At 44.0% G+C, this 24,799-nt stretch overlaps 3 non-coding genes across 3 annotated transcripts; all 3 read left to right on the top strand.

Moving 5' to 3' along the window:
• Positions 1-18,367: 18,367 nt before the first annotated feature.
• Positions 18,368-18,440, top strand: TRNAF-GAA (transfer RNA phenylalanine (anticodon GAA)). Its single transcript has one exon. It is a non-coding gene; the product is annotated as a tRNA-Phe (tRNA).
• A 1,174-nt stretch (positions 18,441-19,614) lies between these two features.
• On the top strand, positions 19,615-19,687 carry TRNAF-GAA (transfer RNA phenylalanine (anticodon GAA)). The gene has a single exon. It is a non-coding gene; the product is annotated as a tRNA-Phe (tRNA).
• A 4,945-nt stretch (positions 19,688-24,632) lies between these two features.
• On the top strand, positions 24,633-24,705 carry TRNAF-GAA (transfer RNA phenylalanine (anticodon GAA)). The gene has a single exon. It is a non-coding gene; the product is annotated as a tRNA-Phe (tRNA).
• The last annotated feature ends 94 nt before the right edge of the window (positions 24,706-24,799 follow it).

The following is a 24,799-nucleotide window of genomic DNA, read 5'->3' as shown; positions in this document are numbered from 1 at the left end:
AGGAATTCAGGAGGTCACTCAGACATTGATGATGATGTTCATTAGCATAAAACTAATGACTAGGACTAAGTTAATTGTTTTGCAGCACTTTTGGAAGAAAGAAAGGAGAAAAAAATCTAAGACTGAATTTTCAACCTATTTTAATTTCCTACCCCTCTTCCTAAAAGAGTTCTCTGAAAATCCAAACTGCTGAGGACGGAGTAACTGCTTGCAAACAAATATTGGGAATTATTTGAACAATCTGAGACTCAGCAGCCATCCCTCAAGGCTGCTCTGCCTGGGAGGGACCTCTGCACTGTAGGAGTTGAAGGATGGCTTAAATCTGCACAGATTTTTCAGGATCTGGTGTTTTCCTCAGGCCATCTTAAATGATAATTCAGTAAAAATTTCATTTCATTCTGTATAAAAAGTAGAACAAGAGGAGGAAATATCAGAGAAAGCGTGGATAAAAGTACAATATTAACCCTTTGTAGATAATTCCATGACCACGGTGATGCTAAGGAATAAACTCCAGAGATGATCTAAAAAGATCTGGGTTAAGATGACACAATTTTTGGCTATTCATTTATGCTGAAGGCAACTCTCACAAAAGAAGAACTGCAGAGAACTGGAATTCTGACCTCCTCCCAGAAAGGAGTTTTTCAGACATTTCCAGCCAAGCAAAAAGAAATCTTGCAAACTTGTTCAAAGTTTGTGAAGTGGCACAGGATGATCCCAAGTGATGTCGTGAATTTATGGCTGAAAGGTGATGCCAACAATCTGCCTGCTCACATTTTATTTCCTCAAATGTCTGGGGATAAATTTCCATTGTTTTTACCTTTGCTGTTACAGCTATGTATCAAGTGTAGTCAAAATAATTGGGATAAGGGGGCTGTTTCTCCTCTGAATGTTTTCAAAATGCTTTATTTTATCAGAATACTTAATCATTTTAATTCATATGCTTGAAATGACCGTGTTTATGAGCAGAATTCCATAAAGCATTGTGTACCTTGAGCGTGGGATGTAGGGAAAGATCAGGAAGGATATTGCTGTTACAATGGGACCCAGGAGGGAGAAAAGGAATGGCCTGAAATTAAAAATATGCTCACTTGAATAATTTTCTAACAAAATACTTATGTTGTTAAGTCCTTATCCAATCAATACATCACTGACTTCACTTTAAATGATGACATTTTTTTTCTTATATATTGTTAAGTCTAATTAAAAGGAATTAGTCACGAGAGTGACAAATTTGAAGCTCACTACAGAATTACTTCATGTGGCATTTATTAGATGTCAAACACGGGAAAAGTTTGAATCGAACTGGCAAATTCAGCAAAAGTTGTGTCTTGGCATCAAAATTCTTTCTGAAAATCAAGTCATTTGTTATTAGGGGGAGTCTTATTTTTTTCTCAAATAACTTCTTTTTCCGTACTTTCTTTTTGTTAGGACCGGAGAACACAGAAATTGTATAATAGTGAGTAATAAAATCCGTCATTCTCGTGAGTAATGCTTTGTAATTAGATGAAATAAAAGTAAAGTAAGTTGAATTGTGTGGAGTGCAGGGCTGGGGGTGGAGTGCTGCACTCAAAGGTTTTTGTATTATTAATGATGCTGAACTTTCAAGGCTAGAAGGTTCTGTTGGAATTGACATCAAAAGCTGGTTTATCTCTACATCTCTACTTTGGGCTCCCAATGCTGCCTCAGTGACAGTGAATTTGTCACACAGGGAGAATCAGGATGATTTTTCTTTGCTGCAAAGCCACAGGTGTGAAAGTTTTGGGAAGAAAACCCCTGAAAGTCTGACTGGCTTTGCAGTCCAGCCCCTCCATGGCTGAGTTGCCTTCTCAAAGGAACTCCACAGGATTATAATTCCAGAATCAGCCTTGCTGCTCCCATTGTGCTCCTTTTGCCACAAAAACTCATGACAATGACAGGACCTTTGAATGAAAGATTTCATTTAAAATTTTCTTCAGGTTCACAGAATCATTGATTTTGGAAAAGACCTCCAAGATAGTCAAGTCCAACCTCCAGCTGAATTTCCACCACAACCACTAAACCACACCACAAAATGCCAGGTCAGCCTGATTTTTTGAACACTTTCCAGGATGGTGACTCCAACCTTTCCCTGGGCAGCCCATTCCAGTGTTTAGCCCTTCTTTCAGTGGAGAAATTTTTCCAAATATCCAACCTGAGCCTCACCTGGTGCAACTTGAGGCTGTTCCCCCTTTTCCCATCTCTCATTGCCCAGAAGATGTTGACCCTCACCACACCACAGTCTCTTTTCAGGGAATTGTAGAGATGCAGAAGGTCCTTCCTGTCCCTTCTTTTCTCCATGCTGAGCCCTTTTCCCAGCTGCTCCTGGTGCTCCAGACCCTTTCCCAGCTCCATTCCCTTCTCTGGACACTCTCCAGCCCCTCAATGTCCTTCTTATCATGAGAGCCCCAAATTGACCCCAGGCTGGAGGTGCCTCACCACTGTGCAGTTCATTCCATGACCTTTAATCAAGTCCAGAGCTGTGTTTCTCAAAGCCAAAAACAGTTTTCCTCACATCATGATGGTCCTTTGCTGGATTTATCCAGAGCAGATAAATCTGGAGCAGATGGCTCTGATAGGGCTGTTCCAGAGCTGGGGATTTGGGAAGATGGATATTTCCCAGCCTTGGGCAGGGAGATGGAGGATCTGCCCCAGAACTGGAGTGCTGGGAGCCATCTGCAGCTGCTCAGTGCAATTAGCATTCTCATTAAGCAGCATTTAATGGGCTTGCTAATTGCCAGCTAGTAATGAAGTGTACAGGAGTGTCAGATTTACTGAGAAACTTCTGGGAGCTTGGAGCTTCCAGTTTCATGGAAATGTGGATGATTTTTGCTTTTTCCCTCACTTAAAAGATATCTTTCAAAAGGACCAACAAATGGTAAATTCTGATTTTCAGCAAACTCTGCTGTCTATTTCTGTCTCAGAGATTCTAGGGAATACTCAGTCCACTCTGTCCACTTTTAAACTCCAAGTGAATGTAATTATTTCCACTTCTTGGAAATACTGTCTTATTTCAAGGCTAAATTCAACTAAATTCAATTTCCAACACTTTGATTCATGCAACTTCCTCTTGCATAACCCAAAATTATGAAGCTTTCCCTCCTTGCTATCTCAGATATTATGTTAAGCGCTGAAAAACTTCATAAGAAAACTGCTCCTTATCCACTTGAATGAACTGATGTGATTGTGCACCTTAGTACAGGATCATGGAATCATGGAGATTTTTGGGTTGGAAGGGTCCTTATATCATTGAGTTCCAACTCCCTGCCATGGACGGGGACACCTTCCACTATCCCAGGTTGCTCCAAGCCCTGTTTATTCTGGCTTTGGACACTTCCAGGGATGGGGCAGCCCCAGCTACTCTGGGAAACCTTTTCCAGGGCCTCACCACCTCAGAGTAAGGAATTTCTTCCCCAAATCCCATCTAAACCTACCCTCTTTCAACCCATTTTCCCTTGTGATAAAAATATTGAACAATATTTGCTCAGAATCTTCTCTTTAAGGTGATTGCAACGAAGATAAAAATCACTGCAAATCCTTCCCTCCCCATTAAAATTAGAATTTGCTGGAATGAGACGGGTTTTAATTGATGTAAGATGTGTCTTTTTGTACCTTTATTTGGCAGCAGCTTCAATCCTGAAAGCACCTGGTTATAATCCAGTGGAACCAAAGTAGGTTTGATCATCGTGACTTTCTTGATCACCCAGACATGAAATCTCCTTGAACAGATAACAGATTTCTTTGATGAGCCCTACTTTCCAAGGAACAAAGTCATCTGGAGCTGGAGAGATATTTTTAACTTTGAATTTTCTATTTTGGAGAACTTCTGAGCTAACAGAGACTTTGCTTGTTGAGGATCAGACTTTACAGCCCAGCATTTACCACATGGAATCACAGAATATATTGAGTTGGAAGGAGCCCTCAAGGACTTGATGAAATGTCCACAGGCCCTCATTCCTTTGGAAGGTCTCCAGTTTTTGAAAATGTGTTGAGAGGAATTAAATCCCAAAACAGCTTCTAAAACTCTTTAAATTTTTCTAAGGAGTTGGAAAATCAACTTTCATGATGCTGAAATTCTCTAATATTTCATTGCAACACCTGTGGCCTCAGTTGGTAAAAATTTAAGTGGATTAACCTGGTCTAGGAACGGTCCTTGCCCATAGCAGAAGGTTGGAATGAGATGATCTTGAACGACTCAAACCCTTCCATGTTTCTATAAATGTTTATAGGTTAAACCTACTGGATATTTACTGCCATAATGGCATTCACTAATCCAGGTGCACTGGGAATATTGCAACACTCAGCCAATGGATTTTCACTACAAACCTGGGATTCACAAATGATGGGAGAATTTTGGTGCCTCCATGTGTTACAGCCCTTCTCCTTCTACATAAAAGAATTTACAGCTCCGTTTTGTCAGCCCAAATGTGTGTTTAGGCAGTGTTCTCAAACAGTGGCTCCCCCATCATGCCCAATAAAATTTAAAACATAAAAATACACCGTTATTTCTGTGATATGCGCTCTGCAGCCAGAACACCGCAATGTTCTCTGAAAATTCAGGAGAAAAGGGTTATTTTCTGCTTCCTTGTCCTCACCATCCACAAGGCAAGAGTGAAGGTTGACTGCTGTGCCACTTCCAGCCCCGTTTCATCTCCATGTGCAGAGAGAGATGCAATTTTCTTACCGGCACAGCAAAGTGCTGAACTCCTTAATCTGTTTGTCCTTTCTGCAGCAGCACCTCCGCTCGGTAAATAACCCGGAGATGGGAGCAATCAGAGTAGTGAGGCAAAGCAAAGTTATTATGAACTTGTTGAAATGTATGAGGGATGTAAAATGTGAGACGGAGAGGAAAAGAGAAAAAAAGAACGTCCCAGGGGCACATTTCATTGCTCAGGAGGCATCAGGTTGAATAAGTTACAAATAAGCTGTCATCTTAAAAGGTGCCAGACACTGACGCAAGCGGAAAGTTAAAACAGCAGCTCTTTGAATATTGCAGGCAGCAGCTTTTGGTGTTTTAGTGCAGTCCTCAAAATTGAATTGTGCATTGGGCATGGTGCATTGACAGTGATTTTGCTGCTAGACAGCTCATATTTTTCTTTTCTTTGGGTGTTTTTAGCTCTGGATGGTCTCTGTTCTGACTATACTGAGGATATTGGCCAGAATAAATGTCCAGAACGCTGTTTCTGGTAGGTTTGTGGCCTAGGAAGGTCAGCTTAACTTGTGGTGACCATCCCACTGTTTGCACACAAGAAAATGTGGATTTATTCCAAGATTTGAAAAGATTGAATGGAGCCTAAATCTGAGAGCTTAAATTTATGAAGATGCTTGTCTCTTCTGTCTTGTTTACGTGGCTTTCCTAATTCCTGGAAAGCCACTCCTACAGCTTGCAGGAGTATCTGTGGCTCCATCCCTGGAAGTGTTCAAGGGATTGGATGTGGCTTGGAGCAGCCTGGGATAGTGGAAAATGTCCCTGCCCATGGCAGGGGTTGGAACTGGATGATCTTTCAGGTCTTTTCCAAACCAAACCATTCTCTGAATCTTTTATTCTCTGATTCTAGCTTGAACTCTGTTTTAATATTTTTCCCTACACAGCCATTTTTCCAAATTTCCAGTCTTCACCAAAAGTTCCTCCTAAGTTTGCTGGCAAATACAGACAGAGACATAAATCAAATTTCATCTAAAGATTTTAAATGCTGTCCTCTCAGCTCCCTTCAGGATTTGGCCAAGGGGTGAACTTTTATCTTGGCTCTCTCAGGAACACAGAGCTCAGTGTGCTCCAATCCCTTATGCTCTAATCCTTAACACCGGAGAGATTGTCTGTGCAAGAGAACCCTTGCTCAATTTGGAATAAGTTTTGCAACCTAAATTTGGATGTAGAGGGACTGTGGCATTCATGGAACCAAGGTTCTCTTCACTGAATGAGAATTACTGAACCCCAGAATGGGAAAAATGGAAGAGATGGGGTTTTTTCCAGATCTATAATGTGTGACCAGAAGGTTGAGGGACCCCATCTGGAACAGTCTCCCTCTCTGAGGATCCTGACATAAGAAGGATGTGGAGCTGATGGAGTGAGTCCAGAGGAGGCCATCGAGATGCTCCAAGGGCTGGAGTCCCTCTGCTCTGAAGCCAGGCTGGGAGAGCTGGGAATGTCCAGCCTGGAGAAGAGAAGGTTTCAGGGAGACCTCAGAGCCCCTTCCAGTGCCTAAAAGGGCTCCAGGAGAGCTGGAGAGGGACTTTGGACAAGGGATAGAGGGACAGGACAAGGGGAATGGTCTTAAATTGACAGAAGGTGGGGTTAGATGGGATATTGGGAAGAAATTCTTGGCTGTGAGGGTGGTGAGGCCCTGTCCCAGGTTTCCCAGGGAAGCTGTGGCTGCTTCATCCCTGGAAGTGTCCAAGACCAGGTTGGACAGGGCTTGGAGCAATATGGGACAGTGGAAGATGTCCCTGCCCATGGCAGGGAGCTGAAATTCTATGATCCTACAGACCCCTCCAGTCCAAAGAATTCCATGATTCTGTGACTGTGGAAGGTACCACAAGAAGCTGCAAGAGTTCTCTCCAGAAGAAAGTTGTGAAGAAATTTCCTAATGCTGAGATGAGTCAAATAGTGATCTAGATTTCCCAGGAATTTCAGCCTCTTTGAATAGAATTCTTAAAATAATCTTAGACTGATTTTTCCAGGAATGAGGAAAGCCATATAAACAAGACAGAAGAGACAAGTACCTTCATAAATTTAGGGCCTCAGATTTAGGCTCCATTCAGATGTGAATTGCTTTGGAAAATAGAGTCACATTTCACTTGTTATTTATTATGGCTGAACTAAGAGACCAGATCAGTATCAAATAAAACCCTCAAGGTGAAGTTAAATGTTCCAGGCACCACTGAGTACAAAAAGATTATTTTTCCATTGTTTCGTAGCTCACAAATTTGATTTTCTGACCTGCAGCACAGAGCAGAAGTTTCCCTTTTTGGCTACAAAATCCTTTTACCCAAGTTAGGGAAAGGAACAAAAAAAAAAGACTTTTCCCACCAAACTCTGCTCTCAGGCTCATGAAGACCAATCTGGACAGCCCTCAGGAATCTGCTTTCCATTTCTGCAGTGGGTACCTATTCTTAGCTACTTTCACATGGGTTTTTATATGAAAACAGCACCTTTCTCATCGCCTCAGCCGAGACTCTGACATTCCCCACTTTCCCTGTGAGCCGTGGATGTGTTTTCCCCCTGGTGTGGTGCAGGGATGGCTCGTGCTCTACATAGCAGCGAGGCAGAAATAGAGGTGTGCACATGCCTGTAAATCCCCTTTTAGAAGGCAGAAAATCCCAGTTCCTCCAGCACCTCCAAGTCCACTCCATAAATCTCAAGTGGGAATTTTGTCTCGGCAGGGCACAACTTTGGAAATTATGCACATATTTAGGAACTTTGCTGGAAAAGTGGGGCAACCCAGTGTTATTTAAAAATTATGTCTTCATAACTTGTTGACTTGCTATGATATTTTTCTGCAGCTTTAACACTGGCTGACCAATTTATAAAGGATTGTGTGTGGAATACTGAAATGAATTTCTAACCACTCTGAATATTGATGTTCCACGGAGAAATAGGCTTCCAAATACCTTCTGGAAGTGGGAAACTTTATCAGGGCATTTATAAAAGTATCATGAAGTCCCTTCAGAGCCTGCATCTTTATTTCTGATAAACGCATTTTCCAACCCAGAAATGACCCCCCCTTAATAGGAGACCTTGTGGAAAATGGATTTATTATTTTCCTTGTGGTCTGCAGCAGAAAGAAAGCCCAGTAGCCTATTTTGCATAAAGTCTGATCAAACATTGTTTTCCTCTGGTAGACTGGAAAGTTGATAATGCTTTCACTAGAAGGGAATGTTTCACTTCAGTGCCCAGATTTTGATTTATGTTCAGAAGTACTTCTGATGGAATAAATGTCATTTCCAATCAGAAAATCAAAATATTTTTTAAATGAGAGGCTGCATCTCCTACACATTTTCTGCTTCCTGCTGTTTTTTGTTTGTCTGTCTGAGAACAACTAATTTGTGAAACTAAGACAAACTCTGGAATAATTTTGAATTTACAAAACAGGCATTTTTCATCTGTTTTTAACATGAGAATTTTAGGTTTAATGGAAACTTCTAGTGGCAAGAGTGACTCAGGGCTAACCAAATGTTCCTCAGAGCTGTGACCTCACATTAATGTGTCTGGCACATAATGTTGGGAATTGCAGAGCTACTATAGCATCAATTTAAAAACCCATAACACCCTTAATTACCATTTAAATATGACTTAGTTAAATTTCTTACCATGTTAAATTGTAATGAGAGATGAAAATCTTCAATCAAAGCTCTGTTTTTAGTAAATTCCAGAAGGTCTCTGATTTCTACACAAGAACTCTGATTGAATGTGGCCTTCTCTCTGTGTGTCAAATGAGCTGAAGCCACAAAAAGGGGCATTTGGAGTTGCTTCTAAATGCAAATTATCCCCAATTCCAGCTTTAATAATGATCCTGTCATCCGAATTAGTGGCTGATTGAATTAAACAGAATGGACTCAAATCCACTGCCCCTTTCCCAAACCAACCCTACAAAAAACAGTCTTCAAGTTGGCTTTGAAATCCTTGGAATTCTTCCTTTTTAAACCCCTGGAATGTGCCCCTTAGAGAAATAATTGCTATTTTCTGGCTTTTTCTTCTATTTCTGGTAATTTCTATTTTGTTTGTACTGTGTCCTCTGGATGAGGGGACTTCTCCAGAGACAGGAACATTTCTCCATGATTTTGGTGTCAGGAAATGTGTCTGGACTTTTCCAGGCACATTTATAGGGAAGGAAGGCAGTTATTTATCATGGAATCACAGAATAGAATCATGGAATGGTTTGGGTTGGAAGGCACCTTCAAGGCCATCTCATTCCAACCAGGTTGCTCCAAGCCCCATCCAAATTGGCCTTGGATGCTTCCAGGGAAAAGGGAAGTCACAGCTTCACTGGGCAACCCGTGCCAGGGCCTCATCACCCTCTGAGTACAGAACTTCCACCTAAAATCTGATTTAAATCTCTCCTCTCATAGTTTGCTGGCACATGCCTGGATGGAACTTGGCCTCCTGAGATAGTGGGGTGAAGGTGTCTTTCTGTTATTTCTAGAAGAATTTGGAGTTGGACACCCAAATCATTGACAAGAATTTATCCATTGTGCATGGGCTAAGGCACGCCACATCTCCTTGTGCCTGAGGATTCCCACCAACTCCATACTTGGGTGGTCCTTGGGATGGGACAGGGAGCTCCATAAGGGAAGAAAAAACAACTAGGAGAAGTCAGGACCTGGGTTGGGTAGACAGATGGGAAAGATCTAGGAACAAAGTGTGATTCAAGGTAACATCAACAAAGATATTTTATTATTATTTTCTTTATTTTATTATTTTTTCTTTTTCTATTTATATATTTTATTGATTTTAGGAATAATATTTATTATTAATAATATTTGGTTTTATTATTGTTGTTGTTTTTATTAGTTATATTATGATCTATAAATTTAGAAAATTTCTTATTCAATAATGAACTAATTTTCAGGGATTTTATTATCTATTATTTTGTTTTAGAGCTGTGTTTCCAACACAGTGTCTGGGCTGGACTGTGGTGAATAAGAGAAATGAAGATGTTCATGGGCAAAGGCCCACATCAGGAATTTCACATCCTTAATTTTACTATCAAACCCATCAGAATGATGGGACATTGCAGACTTTACCTTCCGCACAGGAGTTTTAAGCAGTTTGAACCTGTGGGAGTTTGTGACATTCATCTGGAAGTTTTTTAGGCCAGGCAAGGTTTAACCCCCCTCAGTTTGCAGCAACCAAAAAATTTTAACAGCAAAAATGTCTGGTCCTGTGAAAGAAATGGGGACTGGGGCACTTTTCTATCTTTAGGGAGGAGCTTGACTTGGCTGCCTCTCTTGGCAATCTAATGCAATTCAGGATGGACTGTGTGGAGGAATTTGGTTTGGGATCTACCTCATCTCATTTCAGAGAACTCCAGCCCAGCTAGTCACATTCAGATCCCCTTACAACAAAATCATGGAACGGTTTGGGTTGGAAATGAACTTTAAATGAACTTTTGGTCTTCTAGTCCAATCTCCTGCAATGATCAGAGACATCTTCAGCCAGATCATGTTGCTCAGAACCCCACCAACCTGACCTTGAATGTTTCCTGGGATAGAAATTTCTCTGGAAAACCTCATCTGGTCTTTAACCACTCCCACCACAAAATATTTCCTCCTTAAAGCCAGTCTGAATCTCCCCTCTTTCAGTTTAAAACCATCACCCCTTGTCCTGTCCCTACACACCTTACAAAAAACTCTGTTTCCATATTTCTTATAGACTCCCTTTAAGTATTGAAATGCTTTAATAAGTTTTTTCCTGGATCATTCTATTTTCCATGATAAATAACCCCAACTCTTTCAGATTTTCCTCACAGGAGCAATGCTCCATCCCTCTGAAGGAATCAGATGAGTGAAACTTTTAGGATTCCTCCAGCATTAGAACCTTTTCCGATGCACATATGGGAAAGGTTCAGGCTGCTTGCATGCTGGGAATCACAGGATCTTTCAGGTTGGAAAAGACCTTGAAGATCCTTGAGCCCAACCTTTGACTGACCCCCACCCTGTCACCCAGCACATGGTGCCACATCCAGGATTTTCTTGAACACCTCCTGAGATTGTGACTCCTCCACATCCTGACCCTGCAATGTTCTTGCCCCAGAACGAGCTGGAAAAAAAAAAAAACCCAAAAAAACATTTAGGTGTGAACTGCTCACCTTTCTCTAAATTCTCACCCAACTCTGAGTTTTACAGGCTCAACTCTTCTTTCTTGTCCTGAAATCCTGGGTGCCATCAGGCAGTGGCAGCAGTGGCGTCTGCCAGACTTGCTGGGGCTGCAGAGGGACACGCTTGTCACTCGCCCAGCAGGAAGGTGACCCTCAAAAAACAAAGCTTTTTGCCATGACCTACAATTGCCAACACCCACCCACCCCACGTGTGGGCTGTGTCTCCTCCTGGGGGAAGCCCAGCAGCTGCGTGGGGGTTTTATCCCAATTTGTTTTCGCGCTGTCAGTGAGAGAAGGAGACATCCTGGTGTGTCCTGCGTGACAGAATCCTGCCAGCAACAGAGACTCCCACTGCTGCTGGGGAAAATATAATTTATTGGCAAGGCTGGCCACAGTTTTACAGATATTTGTGCTGTTTCGTGGAAAGAATAATTTTATTTTAGGAATGTATATCTGCCTCTAAGCCTGGGTATCTATAGCCCTATCTACATACAATACTTGGCTGGCATTTCTCAAAGTCAGCCATTTAATTAACAGAAGTTTGGGCTTTTTTTAATCCCTATGTGTTATCAGTTACCAGCCTGTACCCTTCCATCTTAGGGACTAAAGCTGAAACTCCAGGCCCCTTCTCAGAGGTTTAATCATCAGGAGATTGGATTCCACATCCCTGGAAGTGCTCAAGGCCAGGCTGGATAGGGTTAGGAGCAAGCTGGTTTAGTGGAAGGTGTCCCTGCCCTTGGAAAGGGGGTTGGAATGAGAGGATCTTTCAGGTCCTTTCCCATCCAAACAATTCTGAGCCCTTTGCTGTTATTTTTGTGTTGCTGGAACCAAGTGAAGGGGGAGAGTGGATTCTCACTGCCCACATGACCCAGAAGGAAAAGACAATATCAGAATTCACAAAATCCTCCCTCCCTCTCTCCATACAATACTTGGCTGGCATTTCTCAAAGTCAGCCATTTAATTAACAGAAGTTTGGGCTTTTTTAAATCCCTATGTGTTATCAGTTACCAGCCTTCCATCTTAGGGACTAAAGCTGAAACTCCAGGCCCCTTCTCAGAGGTTTAATCATCAGGAAATTGGATTCCACATCCCTGGAAGTGCTCAAGGCCAGGCTGGATACGGTTAGGAGCAAGCTGGTTTAGTGGAAGGGGGTTGGAATGAGAGGATCTTTCATCCAAACAATTCTGAGCCCTTTGCTGTTATTTTTGTGTTGCTGGAACCAAGTGAAGGGGGAGAGTGGATTCTCACTGCCCACATGTCCCAGAAAGAAAGGACAATATCAGAATTCACAAAATTCTCCCAACCTGTAGTGGGTGATAGCCAGAGCTCCAAAAACAACACCATGGTCAGAGTGTGGCTTGGACCCCCCAAAAAAATGGTTCAGGTTTCACTTTTAGGCTTCACCATCCATGGGAGATGCCAACAGCTGCTGTCCACATTCCCTGTCCTAATAAACACAACAACCCCCTGCCACCCACTTCTGCTTGCATTAGAAAAGTGGGAAAATTATGGCCTTTCTGCATCCTGGAGAGATTCTGGGAAAAAAAGAAGAAAGGTTGGTTAAAAATAGTCATGCTGTGGATTTACAGGCAGAACTCTGCAATTAGTTGGGGTCTGTTACTCAAGGCTGTGAGAACAGAGTGAAATGCAGCAGATGGGGGAAGACTCAGCAAACACAGAGTTTGTTGTCTTCAAAACTTTCCAAAAACATATTTTTTTCCTTTTTTTTTCTCTTTTCCCTCTGGCTGTTGCTTGATGATCATAGTTATATGTTTGGAATAAATCTAAAGCCTGGTAAATGCACAGTTTATCAGCTGTTGGGAGTTTTTAGAGGTGGTTAATCTTCCCTCTCCCTTGTCAACCATCAGGAGAAGCTTCCTTTGGATTATCACTGAACTTCACCCTTAATTTGGGGCAAAAAAATGTTAAAGGAGGGTAGATTAAATTAGATTAGATTAGGTATTAGGGAGAAATGCCTCTCTGTGAGGGTGGTGAGGCCCTGGTATGGAATTCCCAGAGAAGCTGTGGCTGCCCCTGGATCCCTGGAAGTGTTCCAGGCCAGGCTGGATGGAGCTTGGAGCAACCTGGGAGAGTGGAAGGTGCCCCTGCCCATGGCAGGGAGTTGGAACTGGATGATCTTCCAGGTCCCTTCCAAACGAAACCATTCTATGATTATCCAATCAAATCAAAGTCTTTTACTAAGAGACATATAGGTTTGGTGCTGAAATAATTTAAAAATCCACTGAGGGCCAAACATTTTTCCCCCTCAATTTCCTATATATTAAAAAAAGAAACCCTTTGCTTCATAACCTCGTGTTTAGATTTGTCTTCCTTTAAGTGGGAACCCTCAGTTCAATTGTATTCCATTTTTTAGGGAAGGTCTGAGGCTTTGAAATCCTAAGAAATACAAACCCCACCCTTTTCCATCAGCTCTAGGACATTTCAATGGGAGCAGCTCTCAGCCAGAGACAGAGGGATTAAAGAAGGCATAAAACCATCCAGGCAGCAATTGTGACGGATAAACATTATTCACATATTTAATTATTCCCGATTTAATTATTACCATTTGCATAATCATCCTCAGGGACACAGGTCTGTAGCTAAATCCCTGGAATCACACAGCTCTTGGGTTGTTCATTGATCCTGGAGGAATTTTTTCATGGGGAAAAGCTGCTGATGTGGCAGGAGGAGGTCTGACCACCCTCCCAAAAAACTCAGCTCCGATTTTCACCCATCCCCAAAAAAGATTCGGCAGCACAGAATTCCCAGAGCCGCAAGGAGACCGATGGAGGTTTCACTCCCAATTTCACCCCTCCAAAACCATGCAGGGATAAAATACCTATTAAATGTCAGATGAGCAGGAGCTTTACCTGGACAAAGATTATTCACAGATTTAATTACTCCCATTTGCATAATCATCCTCAGGGACACAGGTCTGTGGCTAAATCCCTGGAATCTCCCCCTCACACAGCTCTTGTGCTGTTCATTGATCCTGAAGGAATTTTTTCACAGGGAAAAGCTGTTGATGTGGCAAGGGGAGGTCTGACCACCCTCCTAAAAAACTCAGCTCTGATTTTCACCCACCCCCAAAAAAGATTTGACACCACAGAATTCCCAGAGCAAGGAGACCGATGGAGGCTTCACCCCTCCAAAACCATGCTGGGATAAAATACCCTTTAAATGTCAGATGAGCAGGAGCTGGCAGGTGGCTTTACCTCCCTCCCTGGGGACATTTGTGACTCGGCAGGGTCTCCTGACTCACAGGCAGTGCCTGGGGGGCTGCATCAGCCCCCTCCTCGGCGGGGGCAGGCAGGTGGGCCAGGCAGAGCCCCAGCCCCACGGGGAGAGAGATGCTTTTAGCTCTGACTCATCCCTGGGCTGCCTTTGGAGGGAGGGAGAGGCAGCAGCTCCGCAGAGTGGGAGTTGCTCTGCTATTTTCTGTTTACCGGCTCTGCTGGCTGTCATTTCCCACCTGGGGACAACGGGTTTGAAAGCCCAGAGTGCAGCATTTTGTGGCTGGAACATTATGGTTTTTTTCTCCTCTCACGATGGAGGGTGAAAGTTTGGTGCTGGAGGGAGAAGCTGGAAAATGGAGAAGGGGAAGCAAAATCTCATTTTGGGCAGGGAGGGGATATCACTGTTATTTTACAACCAGAATATCAGAGGGTTTATTGGCACCTGTTAACTTGAGAAATATGTGGGGAAGGGGAAAAAAATCAGCCTTCCCTACCCCCAAATGCTGGCTGGATTTTTGTTCCAATGTCATTCCTGCCACACAGGACCCAGATAAGCTACCAAAAGTCCCTTAGGTCAATATTTCTATGCCTCAGAGCTGTCAATCTTTCCATCAAACTTGGTGTCACTCGGGTCCATTTTCCGCTGGATGCATTATCTGTGGAGAATCAATTGCACGGCTTGGGGCTGGGTTATTGATGCCATTACCTTGTTTATGGTTTGTGGATGTTTCTGGATTTAAAGCAGTGCCCTTCTAACACCCAAATCAAAGAAAAGTCCAATTATTCCCATATTTCAGTTGTCAATATGGAGATGGATCCACTCAGGGTTTTTGCCCCACCAAGCTTGTGTTGTTTGCAGGGCTTGATCCTGTTCTGTGCTCTCTGAGAATGGTATAAAATGGTTTTGCTTGGAAGCGACCTTAATGATCAACCTGTTTTAACTCTCCTGCCATGGGCAGGGACACCTTCCACTATCCCAGGTTGCTCCAAGCTCTGTCCAGCCTGGCCTTGGACACTTCCAGGGAGGAGGCTGCCACAGCAGCCGCCCATGCCAGGGCCTCCCCACCCTCACAGGGAAGAATTTCTTTGTAATATCCCATCTAAATCTACTCTCTCTCATCTTAAAGCTGTCCCCCCCTTGTCCTGTCACTGTTTGCCATTGCAAAAAGCCCCTTTCCAGCTTTCCTGTATCCCCTTTTAGGTACTGGAAGGCCACAGTAGGGTCTCCAGGATATCTGGTGAGCAAATTCTGAAAGGTCTTCTCAGACAGTCTGAGGGCTTGAACCTCATCTCCTAACTCCAAGAGTAAAATCCAGTTTATATCCTCACATGTCTCCAGCAGCAAACATTTATAGGAGTAGGTTGGCTAAGCCAGGAGAGATTTTCAGGCCTGGATCCCAAATGGAGACCTCCCAACAGCCTGGTGTGACCTGCCTGACTTCCAAACAGATTTGGAGGCTCATGATTCCCCTTTCCCAACAAGTCCTATGGAGCACCTCCAGCTGGCACTCACAGTCTCAGATCTTGGCAGGGAATGTCTGTCTACCCAGGAAAGCTCATTGTGCATGGCTGGAGCTGCCAAATTCACAGCTGGAGCAGCCAAATTCACGATTCATGCTTAGCCATAGTGCAGTAGTGGAATTTTGGAGGAGAAACCATGGGAAGCTACAGCACAAACCCTGTATCTGAAAGGAGTGAGTATCTAGAGGAGTTCCCCAAGGTTGGAAAATAAATTCCCAGTGAATTTCTTCACACCAGGATTGGATCAGAACTGTGATTTCCATGAAAACACAGAACCTCCCATCCTCCACACATTTCATTGCCATAATCCTTTTCCATCTCTCACACCCAAGTTTTTCTGCCTGTTAGAGATTACCTGTTTTTTTACAGACAAATAATGAAGCTGAATCATTCACTTAGACTTAAGACTGTGTAAAGATTTGGATCCCATTCTTGAAGCAGCCACATCTAATGGGAGAAGACACTCTTGAGTGCTGCATCCAGCTCTGGGTTCCAGCACAGAAAGGACATGGAGCTGCTGGAGCAAGTCCAGAGGAGGCACCAGGATGATCAGAGGGATGGAGCAGCTCTGCTGTGAGGGAAGGCTGGGGGAATTGTGATTGTTGGCCTGGAAAAAAGGCTTAGGGTGACTTAATTGTGGCCTTCCAGTACCTGAAGAAGCTGACAAGGCTTCCAACTGAGAGTAGGTTTGGATTGGATATTAGGAAGAAATACTTCCCTGTAAGGGTGGGGAGGCCCAGGCACAGGTTTCCCAGAGAAGCTGTGACTGCTCCATCCCTGGAAGCATCCAAGGCCAGGTTGGACAGGGTTTGGAGCAACCTGGGATAGTGGAAGGTGTCCCTGCCCATGGCAGGGGGGGTGGGAATGAGATGATCATTAAGGTCCTTTCCAACCCAAACCATTCCATGTTTGTTTCTGATGTTTGATGCTTCTTGCATTGGAATGAAGCATGTGGATGAACTGATGACCTTCAACTACAGGAGGTGGCTCTGGAGGGAGCTAAAGATGCTCCAGATTTTTCCTCCATCTCCACATGCTCTGGAGCCTTGCAGGATCCTGGTGTAAACTTAGAAAAACTTTGTGGTTTCTCTGCTTTCCTTCTGAGCTGAGGGAAACCAGGAGGTGCCAGCTCTTGTAGGTGTCCATTGCCTACATTCCCAGATTTAACCTCACTCTGCACACAGATTTTGGAATGCTTTGGATGGGGACCCTCTCCAGGTTCCCTCTGAAATCCCTGGCACAAAGAATGCTTGGGAATGCTCAAGAAATGGAGCTGGATTCCCAAGAGGCAGCACAACCAAAAACCACACTCCTTGTTCTTTGCAGTTTTGGGGACTTTGATTATAAGTCAAGTTGTTAAACAACAACATTCAGAACATTTAGATGGGAAAATTTCTCTTATTTTTTGATCTCAAATAATTTACATTTAAGCACGAATTTACCCACCAATCATTTCTAAATGGATTTCTTTTTAAGACAATTTAAGACAGGGAAAATTAGGTGTTATTGGATGCATACTGGGGAGCACAAGCCTTATTTATTGGAGAGGCAGCAATGAACTGCATATGTTACATAATTATATAGAAGATAGCAGAATTGCAGTGTTCCGAAACAAAAAAGTGCCAGCATTTGGAAAGAAGAGGGATGATTTGAGGTAATTTATGTAGTTTAGAGTGATTTAAGTGTAGTTAAACAATTGCACATTTTGGTGCAATGTATGACATAATAGTCCAGGAGACCTGAAAGGTTTTCAAGTCTGTTTTCCATGTCAGCTTCCCAGCTGATGCTCCACAGAGAAAACTCTTATTTATGGGGAGAGGCTGCTCCTGGAGTGGTTTACGTGAGATTTGTTCTCTCTTGCTTTGTTGTGTGCTGAGTCACACCATTCCAATACTGTAATGGGCTGCCCAGAGAAGCTGTGGCTCCCCCATCCCTGGAAATGTCCAAGGCCAGGTTGGATGGGGTTTGGACCAACCTGGGACAGTGCCCCTGACAGGAAGTGAAATGAGGTGATCTTTAAGGTCCCTTCCAACCCAAACTATTCCAGGGCTCTTCTTGAAGGAGTGTTTGTCGGGATCTTTATCTTGTGAGAGTGACCCTGAGAAATGTTAGAAAGTCTCTTTTCTCAGCTCGGCGCTTGAAAAAGGAGTCAGGGCTCTTCATTTCTCAGTCTCAAGGTTGTTTGTTGTATCTTATCTATAAAATTCTTTCTCCTGTCCTGACGAGGTCCGATGAGCAATACAGTCAGAAGCATTCTGTCTGCCCCCGGGGTGGTGTTCTGTCTTTATACTAAAAACCACGTGTACAATATTTACAATTACTTTCCAATATCTACCACCTATGTTAGACAGTGAGCTTCTACTCTAAACCAATCTAAAAGTGCCAACATCATAGCAGAAAATGGAGGCCAAGAAGAAGAAGGAGAAAGGCTGGACATGCCCAGATCCCTCCATCTTACCCTCCTGAATCTTTATTCTAAAAACCCCAAAATATACTTTTTCACCTTGTGATAAATTCACTATCATTCTACTTAATTTGTCATGGCTTGCAGATCATCTAAGGTTGGTAACTTGCTGCATGGGTCATAATCAAAACCACAGGCATATTTTGGGCTCTGTGCCAGGGTCTCTGAGCCCCCTGTCAGGGGTCTTGGCTGCTCAGGACAGCCAGAGGGATGTCCTGGGTCCTAACAAGTGTTGGGCAAACTGGTTTGAAGGGTGAAAATTTGAAATCTGATTGTGTTCCCACAGATTTTGGGAATATCTGAGTCCCAGCAGGGCTGAAGTAGCTCAGCTGGGAGAGCGTTAGACTGAAGATCTAAAGGTCCCTGGTTCAATCCCGGGCTTCAGCAGACTTTTCCTGCACTTTTGGGTGCCCAGGCCTGGGCTCTGCACTGCAGGAGAGACCTGGACACCCAGGACAGAGCCCAGCCCAGGGCCAGCAGCACTGGGAGCCCTGGAGGGCACAGGAGCATCTCAGCTGTGGGGAAAGGAGGAGAAACTGGGCCCTGTGGCCTTGCGAGAGTGTGGAGCTCCCCTTCTCTGACATATTCCCAACTGGAGATGGTCCTGGGCAAGGGGCTGTAGGTCCTGCTTGAGCAGGGCTTTGGAGCAGGGACTTCATGGAAGAATTTTGGGAATATTTCAGATCAGGAATTCTGGAATTTGGGGAGTATTTTAGATGGGAAATTCTGGGATTTTGGAATTCCCAGGAATATTTGGGATCAGGAATCCCTGGATTTGGGTAATTTTAGGAATATTTGGGATGGGGAATTCTGGGATTTGGGTATTCCCGCGAATATTTGGGATCCTAATTTCTGGGATTTGGGAATTCCTGGATTTGGGAATTTGGTGAATTTTTTGGGCTGGAGAATTCTGGGATTGGGGGGTTTTGGGATTCAGAAATTCCAGGAATTGGGAATTTTGGGAATATTTGGGATCATTAATTCCAGAATTTGGGAATCCCAGGATTTGGGATTTTTGGGAATATTTGGGATGGGAAATTCTGAGATTTGGGAATTCCAGGAATACTTGGGAATTTGAGGAATTGGGTAATTTTGGAATTTGGGAATTCCAGGAATATTTGGGCATTCCCGGGAATCTTTGGGATCCTTATTTCTGGGATTTGGGAATTCCAAGATTTGGGAATGCCAGATTTTGGGAATATTTAGACCTCAACCAGTCTGAGCCTGTGAAAGAGGGGCAGGGTTTTACAATTCAAGTGTTTTACCAAAAATCGTGATATAAAGGGATTTTTGTTCCTTTCACTGCCTGTTCCCTATCCTGTGGCATGGACTGCCCTGAGAAGAAGCAGAAAGTTTGATCCACCTTTGGTGTATGGCCAAGCAGGAAATCAAAACTGGGTTTGGGGAAATAGGAAAAACCCCTTATCCTTGAAAGTGATTTTTAGCATCAATCACAACTGACCTTGAAGCAACCCCTCTCCCTAAAATTTGTATTTTCCACGTGGAAGGGCTCCAGTGTATTTACCTGTTGTTTATAGGGAAAAAAATAATTGCTATCAGGGCTGAAGTAGCTCAGCTGGGAGAGCGTTAGACTGAAGATCTAAAGGTCCCTGGTTCAATCCCGGGCTTCAGCAGACTTTTCCTGCACTTTTGGGTGCCCAGGCCTGGGCTCTGCACTGCAGGAGAGACCTGGACACCCAGGACAGAGCGCAGCCCAGGGCCAGCAGCACTGGGAGCCCTGGAGGGCACAGGAGCATCTCAGCTGTGGGGAAAGGAGGAGAAACTGGGCCCTGTGGCCTTGGGAGAGTGTGAAGCTCCCCTTCTCTGACATATTCCCAACTGGAGATGGTCCTGGGCAAGGGGCTGTAGGTCCTGCTTGAGCAGGGCTTTGGAGCAGGGACCTCATGGAGGAATTTTGGGAATATTTCGGATGGGAAATTCTGTGATTTTGGAATTCCTGGGAATATTTGAGATTCAGGAATACCAGGATTGGGGAATTTTGTGAATATTTTGGATGGGGAATTCTGGGATTTGGGGACTCCTGGGAATATTTGGGATCCTAATTTTTGGGATTTGGGGAATTCCAGGATTGGGAATTTTGGGAATATTTGGGATCACGAATTCCAGAATTTGGGAATTCCAGGATTTTGGAATTTTGGGGAATATTTGGGATTGGGAAATTCTGGCATTTGGGAATTCCAGGAATATTTGGGAATTTTGGGATTGGAAAAATTTGGGGATTTGGGAATTCCTGTGAATCTTTGGGATCCGAATTTCTGGGATTTGGGAATTCTGGGATTTGGGAATATTTGGACCTCAACCAGTCTGAGCCTGTGGAAGAGGGACAGGGTTTTATAATCCAAGTATTTTACCAAAAATTGTGATATAAAGAGATTTTTGTTCCTTCCACTGCTTGTTCCCAATCCTGTGGCATGGACTGCCCTGGAAACTGGGGGTACTGTTGAGCCATTGATGTGGGAGGCTGCTTAGTCTGGAGTGAGTCCAGAGGAAACCACAAAGATTATCAGAGAGATAGAGCTCCTCTCTTATGAGGAAAGGCTGCGTTTGTTCAGCCTGGAGAAGAGAAGGCTCCAGGGAGACCTCAGAGCCCCTTCCAGTGCCTAAAGGGGCTCCAGGAGAGCTGGAGAGGGATTTGGGAGAAGGGATGGAGTGTCAGGACAAGGGAGAATGGCTCAAAACTGACAGATGGCAGCATTAGATGGGATATTGGGAAGAAATTCTTCCCTGTGAAGCTGGGGAGGCCCTGGCACTGGTTTCCCAGAGAAGCTGTGGCTGCTCCATCCTTAAAAGTGTCCAAGGCCGGGTTGGACAGGGCTTGGAGCGCCCTGTGATATTGGAAGGTGTCCCTGCCCCATGGTGGGAGTGTTGGAACTCAATGATCTTGAAGGTCCCTTCCAACCCAAACCATTCCATGATTTTATGATCCTTTGAGGACAATCACTGGTGCCCAACCACCTCTGCCAGGCACCTTTCCAGGCTTTGAGCAACACCAGACACAGCTGCAGAGTCATCATTGCCAGCAGAGCTCAGATCCTTGCTGGAATTAATGATTTGAGTCTGCTTAATTAAAGGTTTCTCCCCTTTGCCCTAAATGTTAATCCCTTCTCCAGCCATGGAATTGCACAGGGGCTCTGTGAGCTCAGTTCTTGGTATTTTGTGTCAGTGAGGCACTGAAAGAGGGACTGGAGCCTCCTCCCTTCAGTGTTGCTCTCTCCCCAGAAAAGCAGAAAGAATACTTTGATATCACATTACATAATTTTCTTCTTACGAGCCCTTGCAAACACCTTTGTCACAGAAAAAAAAAATACAAGAATTAAAAAAATAACTTTTGAACTTCAGAGAAAAGGAAAAAGAGAAAGCCTGGCTGAGACAGCTTAAAACTCATGATTCATCAAGGGTAGAGCTGAGATGGGACCTGAGAAAGACCTGCTCTACCCCCTGTAACACATCTCTGAAAAATAAAGGTGGCAGGGATGCGGTGGTGAGTGATACAGCCACGGAAAAATAGGTGTGAGTGCTGGGCAGACAACACAGTCAGGGAATACAACAATCCCTGGAGAGCAGGAGAGGCTTGGCAGCTCATTCCTGCCCCCTCTCATGGTTATCCATGATTTGGAGTGGCTGCAGGGGGCTGCCAGGTGGGAACTTTTGAGATATTTGAGGTATTATCCCTTCTTTTGCAGAGCCACAGTGTGGATCCAGATGGATCTGAGTGTGGGTGCTGCAATGCAGAGGACTTGTCTCGTCCTTCATTTGCAAAATCTGCAACGAAAAAAAAAAAAACCCAGAGTCCTGGTCCCTCCTGTGGCAGCCCCTTATTCCATCTCATTTCCTGCTTGGCTCTCCATAATCCCAAAATCTGGGATCATTTCCTCCCCAGACAGACTAAGCGCAAAGAAGGACAAAAACGCTTCAGGAGCTCCAGGGATTGCTGAGAATGGATTTAAGCAGGAAATAGAACAAATTTCCCAGGGCAATCTCCTGCTTGTGGCCCGGATGCCAGGGAAGAGGGAATGGATTGACGGAAGAATGGTCGTAAAGGCTGCAGAAAAGAGGGACTGACGTCAGAGCTCCTCATTTCCATTTCTACGTCACCTAGCAACACTCCAGTTAAGGACTGAACTTCCGAGACGTAGATTCCCTGGGAATTTTCCCATTAGGTGGCACCACTGGCCTTGGGAAGGCTTTCATCTGCTCTGGCTCCATCCAGCCAGACACACCTAGGTCCAAATGTGCTGATCTCTCCCTCCCAAAAATTCAGAAACAGATGAAAATGGATCAGATTTGTGAAGACCTAAAAGTGCTGGAGATCCAAATGCATTGATCTCTCCTTCCCAAAAATTCAGAAACAGCTGAAGATGGATCTGATTTGTGAAGAACTAAAAGTGCTGTGGGTTATTTGTTGTAATTGATTTGGAGAAAAGCTTTTCATAGGGCCCAGCCTATCTTTATTAGGGATTCTGGAAAACCCCATAGAGAGACAAAACCTGGCTGCTCTTGGCATGAATTAAATAATCCTGAAGGTTCTTTTCCAACCCCCCAAAAATTCTGTGATTGGGTCAATTGTAGAGATTTGCCTTTTTGGCCTCAGAGAAATAGGTGAGATGAATCCCACCCCAGGAACCTTTCCAAAATTGCTGTGTTTTACAGAAAAAAAAGTCACGCCAGATCTTCTCTTGGGGTCTTTGCTCTCTGTCACATGGATGTGCCCACCTGGCCTTCCAGGAATTTGGAAATCATCACTGCTGGTAATGCCAAACAGCTCACAGCTGCTCAGGGAAGAACAAAACATAACTATTTCAGAGAATTAGAGGCTCTGATGTTTCAAAATAGGCATTGGTCTGTTTTGATTTGCTTTCAAAGACAGAATCTTTGAAGAAAAATTAAGCCTGGAGGAAGTCCACACTCCAGACATTAAAAACTCTTCAAAGTAAAGCTTTACATGTGAGTAAACACTTAGGATAGACTCCAAAATAATCAGCTAAGAAATCATCTGGCTGCGCAATTCTCACTTTCCTTCATCATCCAAGTGTGGAAAAAAATACCAAGAAGAGTGTTGTGTTCCTCAAATCTGATCCAAGATGTACTTGTAAGATCCACAGTCACTGAGTTCAAGAAATTGCTCCTTTAAAAACCTTCTGCAGATAAAAATAACCTGCTCTGATCACACAGTTTGGGGATGACCTTGCCGAGGACGCAGTGCAAGATTTCTTCCTCATCCTCTTTTATGGACAATAGGAAAAACTTACTGGGGTCAATGCTGAGCTTCCTTTTCTTATGGATGCTGAGGTGCTGGTGGAGATGAGAGAGACACAACAAGGATGGCTCATTCCCACTTCAGGGCTGAGGCCCAATTACACTCCTGTGGCTCCAATTAATTCCTGGACAACGCTGGAAATCCCTCTCATATCAGCAGCTCTACCAGACACAAAACGGAATTGGTTTTGGGAATTTTTTGGGGGTTATGTTGTCTGTTGGCTGTGGTCTTTGTTGGCCCTGGATTTGTTACGTTATTTTTGCACTTTTTTTTGATGCTTTCAAAAGCTGGATCTGGAGTGTTTTAAGTCACATGGAGGAGATCATTTGTAAGTCAAGAAGCAGAAATTCTGTAGCTCATCTCTCCAAAAATTCTCCACAAAGATGTTGAGCCACCCATGACCAGTTCCTCAGTGACCATGGGTGGGAATCACCACTGGGATCCAGTGCTGGAAGGGTTTTTGGAGAAAGAAAATCCACTTTGGGAATGATCCTGCTGCCTGGATTCTGTATCAAAGGATTCTGTAGCCTAGTTTGGGAGCCTGAGATATCAGGAACTGTTATCTAATAAATGTCAGTGAGGAAATATCAGCTGCTGTCAAGCTGAACATTCAAACCCAGATTAAATATATTTCTGACACCTTTCACTACCAGATTTTTAACAGACATGGAAAACTTGCCGCGCGTTCCACATATGTATTTTGGGAATACATATGTGAATTTGAAGCTGGTGAAAGATGGGAGATTGTCCTGGGAGCGAATAATTTGCAGGATAAGCTGGTGGGATGGGCAAACATCTCCCATATCACTGCATGAAGATGGCTGACTCCCATTCCTTAGGTGGAGAGAGACAGATTGATGTGAAAAGATTAGCCAGGCTCCATGGATAATTCCAGATCCTTCCGTGGGATCTGTGAAAAGGTGTCAGGAAATTCTGTTCAATGCTACTGCTCCTGGCTGGTTCCCAAATCAGGGCTGCTGTTTAATTCCAGATTTAGCTGCGTTTTATCACAGAATGCCAGAATGTTTCAGGTTGGGAAGGGCCTTAAAAATCATGTATTTCCAATCCCTTGGCATGGGCAGGGACACTTTCCACTGTCCCAGATTTCTCCAAGACCCATCCAACCTGGCCTTGAACACTTCCATGTGTCTTGAGCCATTAATTCTGATCTCAGTCTGCCTCTATCCTGCTCCCTAAAGCAATTATTGGATTCTCAAGAAAAAGTCAACCAAAGGCTGCCTGAAAAGGTTGAAAAGTTATCGTATTCCAACAGGTTTTGGGAAAATCCACGTCCCAGCAGAGCTGAAGTAGCTCAGCTGGGAGAGCATTAGACTGAAGATCTAAAGGTCCCTGGTTCAATCCCGGGCTTCAGCAGACTTTTCCTGCACTTTTGTGTGCCCAGGCCTGGGCTCTGCACTGCAGGAGAGACCTGGACACCCAGGACAGAGCCCAGCCCAGGGCCAGGAAG

Source organism: Zonotrichia albicollis, chromosome 1 (genome assembly GCF_047830755.1).
Source record: "Zonotrichia albicollis isolate bZonAlb1 chromosome 1, bZonAlb1.hap1, whole genome shotgun sequence".
Taxonomy (NCBI): Eukaryota; Metazoa; Chordata; class Aves; order Passeriformes; family Passerellidae; genus Zonotrichia; species Zonotrichia albicollis.
The sequence above is the reverse complement of the archived record's forward strand: the minus strand, read 5'-3'. Positions and strand labels throughout refer to the sequence as shown.